The sequence below is a fragment of the Pteropus medius genome, unplaced genomic scaffold (assembly GCF_902729225.1).
Source record: "Pteropus medius unplaced genomic scaffold, Ma_sr-lr_union100, whole genome shotgun sequence".
Classification (NCBI taxonomy): Eukaryota; Metazoa; Chordata; class Mammalia; order Chiroptera; family Pteropodidae; genus Pteropus; species Pteropus medius.
In genome coordinates, this window is record NW_024349225.1 from 371,705 (window position 1) to 377,470 (window position 5,766).

The following is a 5,766-nucleotide window of genomic DNA, read 5'->3' on the forward strand; positions in this document are numbered from 1 at the left end:
ACCTTCAGATTACAGGCCCGTTATTTTATAGATGTCTCTTGATGTGGAGTTGTTCAACGTTTCCTCATTAAATTCTCATCACTGCTGCCATGTCTCTCCTGCATAGACACCCTCTTTATTCTGCTCAGTTTCTGAAGCCTCATGCCTGGCTGCCCCACGCATCTTTGGCAGGAATATTACAGCAACAATGCTGTGATCTCATTGCATTCTATCAGGTGGTGCAGGATTCTGATTTATTCCTTTACTGAGAATGTCAGCCTTAATAATTTGATTAAGATAGTGTCTGCCAGACATCTCCACTATAAACTTACTCTTCTCTTTATAATTAACGATTTTTTTGTAGAGGTACTTCGAAACAATGTGAATATTCCACTCTTCGCCAGACTTTCCACTTCTGAATTTTTATTAGCATGGATTCGTGACTTCATATTATATACCAATGAGTTATCATCTTTTTAGTACTCGAATTGATCAATGGGATATCCTTTAAGCTGGCTTCTTTGTTCTTTTCACATGGTCCTATCGTTCCCAGAAAACTTACTCTCTGGCTCGATGACATATCCCAAAAGTTTTGACTAAGCCTTGGAGTCAGTCACCTCCAGAAAGCCCTGATTCTTTCTAGTAGAGAATGACATTCAGAAACTTAGATGAAACAGTGTTCATTGTTATTGGGGTAGGGGGCACAGGTGCTACTAAATGGCCATCACACACACATTCACATCCATATTTATATCTATTTATTAATTTGACTTACTATCTTTATTGAAGTCCACCAGTTCACACAAATAGACCCAATTCCAACCAAACACCACAGCGTTCATGTTAGTTTTGTCCCTTTCCATTAAACACTGAAAATCCTGACTCCCGTTTTTCTCGATGTCTGTACTTTTTTGATCAACCCTTCTGTTTGTACTCCATCTGTCATCATTGCTGCCATGTCTCTGCTGCACGGACACCCTCTTTTTTCTGCTCAGGCTCTGAAACCTCGTGCCTGGCTGCCCCACGACTGGGCTCCCTTTTCTCCTTGCTTGGGCTCTGACATTCCAATCTGGGGCGCCCCTCTACGTAAATGCCCTCCTTACCCTGCTCAATTCTAACACCAACACGGCGCTGCCCGCAAACACCAACGGCCTTCTCTTCCTGCTGAGGCACTGACTCTCTGCGCTGGGCGGAACCCTGCGGGATTGAAGGATGCACGATGCTCACCTTGCTCTGCGCACCTTGCGACATTACGGCTGTCAGAAAGGGAGAAGGAAACTAATTGACACATTTTCAAAAACATGGAAGTTGTTCAGAAGAAAAGTCGTTCACCAGAAACTTTCATTTAAAACTGCTAAAAAAAGATTTTCAGCAAATCAAAGTAATATTTGTGTTTTTAAAATGCAAACCATTCGAATAACCATGAAGAAATGTTTATTTCCCATGAAGATCTTACATTAACCAATAAACAAAAATATATTCATCATATACTACTTTGTGGAACTTCTGTTAACATTTGCATAGCCCAGGGCAAGAGTACAAATGGAGATTCAATAGAGAAAATACTTGAAAGTTATAAATCACAGTAATAAACTTTCAAATAAAATGTTCTATCCTCTTACCTAGACAAGTTACCTTTCATAACAGCAAAAAAATTTTAATGTATAAAACTTTTTCATATGATCAAAAGTCAGCTAAATATCAAAGACAATTGAATTTAATTACTACTCACATGTCTGGGTGTTCTGATGAGCCAGTAATAACTGATGAGCAACGAAACAAAAACATACATATTTCATTATTATATTTATTCCATGATATTTATTTTCCTATTTTTAGGTCTAGCAACATCACTAATTATTTGGTCATAATCAAAATTTCCAACTAATTTGCTTCTATCATAGTAATTCTAAGTTATATGACTTTTCCTGAACCACAAAAGTTCCTATATAAGTTTTGTTTGTTTTGTAGTAATTTCAATTTGGAGAAACTTTCCTGAGACAACCGCCACTGAAGTAAAATCTCTAAAGCATTAATTAGATTCAGAAACAACTCATGAATTTTATGTCATGTTCAAACACTAATCAAACCACATATGATGAATTATAATGTTATAAAATATTTTAATTTTATCATATAAATTCATATAATAATTTTTATCATTTCTTAAATCAATATCTATATTCAAGCTTTAATGTAAAGAATTCATATCACATTTCATGTTATATCTAGACCTACATACATATTTATCAATTTAAGAGTAATATGAATCATTTAATATTACAAAATGTTTCCCCAGAGATCATGTTTAATTATCATGAGCAAGCAAGAAAATGAATGGTCAGAAATACTGGGATATGATAATTCATTATGCAAAAATGTACTATATTCATATTATCTGAGAGAAGAAATTCACAAGTTAATTAATTTGGATTTTTCATTTACCCAAGCAGCTCTGCTCCTCAAACCCTTCTCTCAGAAATAATGCTTGTTTCTGACATTGGCAGTGGCACAACCTACAATCTTCACTAATCAGACATGGTCACCTTTTATTTTGAGGACATGGAGCAAGGGATGAAAAAATGGATGCTATTAGTCTCAAGAGGGGCTGCTTAGGATTACAGGTCAGATTGTGCCACAGCTGAGATCACCTCACAAGTGACACACAGTACGTAGGTGCCTTAATACATTTATAGTTGTGCATATGATAGATGGAGCCTTCAGAGGCACAGAGCCTAAGGCAAAGGTCCTTTTGCTGGGGCCTAAAGACAGTAATGCTATGCTGCCTACAGTGCATTAAAGTGCTGTATAAAATAAAAGATGAAGTTATAAGACATAGCATGTTTCTTCATAAGAAATCTGAGTGGGGAGGTGAGGAGAGTACAGAATTCATAAAGTGAACAAACACAATAAGACAGAAAGTTTCCCAAGTGTCCAGAAATGTGAGGCACTTTGTACATATTACCTGCAGTATCCCCATGAGTCCCAGACTGCCCCCAATGGCAGGGACTGCCTCAACAGCCATGGAGCTTTGCAGAGCACCTGGTACAAAATCAATGCACAATAAATGTTGATAGTGAAAGTAGCATGTGCACCGAATAGAACTGAAGCTTCTAATGCCTTAAAAATAAGTTCTCATCACACCAATCTGTCCTCCACTTCTTTTTCTTTCTCCCATCCATCCTCTTAATTCTTCTTGTCCTATGCAAAAGCAAAACCTTAGAAGTTAACCTTACCTACTCTCTTTGGTTCAAGATTCCAATGCATATTTGATATTTTCCTCTCATTTTATTTTCTTTTAATCATGTTAACCACGGGGGTGGTGTAAACATTTGTGTACACTTTTAACTATTTGACAGACATCAGGGGACTTTTTCCTTTGCATCCTGTGTGATTTCATTTCCATTAATGAAGTTTCTGAAGCGAGTCATAGTAATCTTCAACTTTATTCAAGAGGTTTTTTACAAAAAAAGTAACATTCTTGAGGTTACTTTCTAGACCCATTAAAAACGGGAAGTCTTAATCATACCCAGTGATGAAGAGAAAAGAAATAGCTGATGTGAAATGAACCCAAAACATTTGTCATCTGTTTTGGAACAGAGAGCTATACATGCACGAAGACACATAAACACATGTTCTAATTCACCCTCTTAAATGCTAGATATTTGATCCTATCTTGATTTAGCTCTGCTCGCTTTAATTATGATCAAAAGCTAAGACTTGAGAAATTATCCAGTTATTTGTCAAACACCCACGAAGTTCATAGTACCATATGAAGTCTTTGGAACACAGCATATTAAGGAGGCAGTCCTCTACTTAAGTTTATAATCTAAGAAAAAAGGAAATAAGAACATAGAATTATAGTAACTACAAAATGAATAGGTCAAAGATTGCATTTGCAAGTTACAGGATGGGCTGAATGAATTTGAATCTTACATAAACATTGGTTGGCACAAAAGCTTACACAAAAGGAGACGTGATACATTCAATTTAATTTTTTAAAATTAAGGTAAAATTTACTTACAGTGAAATACTTAGACCTTAAGTGTACAATTCAATGAGTTTTCACAAATGTAACAAAATGTCAATTATGATAGAGAATATTTCCATCACCCCAAATCATTTGTTAACATCTGTAGGATCCATCTAGTGAATCCTCTCTTTCATTCCTGATTTTAGTAACTTGTGTAATTTAGTAATTCTCTCCATTTTTCTTGGTCAATTCAATTTTATCGCTTTCTTCAAAAAATAACTTTCAACTGTTAATTATTCTCCATCGCTTGTACATTTTCTATTTTATCCATTTCTGCTCTTTATTATTTTTTTCTTATACTGTTTTCGACTTTAATTTGCTTCTCTTTTTCCAGTTCCTTAAATTAGAAACTGAGATAATTGATTTGAGAACTTTGCCATTTTCTAACATAAGCGTTTTAAAAAATAAATGACCTTTTAAACATTTCCCCACAGCTTTTGAAGTATTTTTTACAATCGTTCAGTTTGAAATATTTTCTAATTTTCTCTATATTTTTTCTTTGACACATGTTTAATTTCCAAATATCTCAAATTTATTTAGGTATTTTATTTGTAATTTCTAATTTAATTCCATTATACTCTGAGAATATACTATGTTAGATTTCAACCATTTGAAATTTATTAAGAATTATTTTATAACACAGAATATGGTCTAACTTGGCAAACATTTTATATTCACTTTGAAAAATACATATTCTTCACTTATTTGGTGAAATATTCTATAAGTTTCAGTCAAGTCAAACTAGTTGACCTATCTTCCATGTCCTTATTGATATTTGTCTACTTGTTTTATCCACCTGTTATATTAATTGCTAAAAGAGGGATGTTAAAAATTGTAGATTTGTCTATTTTTCCCTTTTGTCCTGTCAGTTTTCCTTCATGTATTTTGAAGTTCTCTTATTAGGTTTCTATATACTTAGGATTTTTATGTCTTCATGATGAATCGATTCTCTTATTGTAAAAGGTTCCTCTCTATCTCTGATGATATTCTTTGTCTTGAAGTCTATTTTGATATTAATATAATTACAACTGCTTTCTTTTGCTTATTGTATGCATAATATATCTTTTCTCATCCTTTTACTTTGAACTTACCTGTGTATTTACGTTTGAAGTGCATTCTCTTGTAGACAGTTGGGGCTTTTTTTTTTGTCCATTGTGACAATCTTTTCCTTTTAATTGGAGTGTTCAATCTATTTACAGTGAACATCACTATTGATATGATTGGAATTGATTTTACCATCCTGCTTTTAATTTTCTATATGTCCCATCTATTATTTTTTCTCTTCATCTTTTTTCTCATTCTTTTAGTTTAATTAAATATTTTTTAAATTTTATTTTTTTATTAATTTCAAATATACAGTACATTGGTTAGACATTTATATAGTTTATGAAACGATACCCCTGATTACTCTTTCTCTCCTCTGGCATAAATATTTTTAATATTACATTTTGATTCTTTGGTTCTTCTATTGGTTTTTGTTTTTTATTTTTAGCTACACATATTTGAATTATTTTCAACAGCTGCTCTAGGGATTAAACTGGACCTTTAATTTACTACAGTTTAACTGGGGTTAATAGTATATACATAATATATAAGAGATTAAACAGTAAAATTCCATTCCTATCCTTCTGTATTCTGTTCAGTTTTGTAATATGTTTTATTGCTACATTTTAAAATCTCACTAAGCAATGTTACTACTTTTTCTTTAAATAATACTCTTTTTAAAAGAAATTAAGAAGTCCAATGTATGTAAT

At 33.2% G+C, this 5,766-nt stretch overlaps 1 long non-coding RNA gene across 1 annotated transcript; it reads right to left on the reverse strand.

Moving 5' to 3' along the window:
* Window positions 1-1,189: 1,189 nt before the first annotated feature.
* LOC120617759 (uncharacterized) lies at window positions 1,190-2,468 on the reverse strand. Its single transcript, XR_005657036.1, has 3 exons — window positions 2,425-2,468; window positions 1,712-1,742; window positions 1,190-1,235 (listed from the first exon to the last, which is right to left on the reverse strand). It is a non-coding gene; the product is annotated as an uncharacterized LOC120617759 (long non-coding RNA).
* Window positions 2,469-5,766: the final 3,298 nt, after the last annotated feature.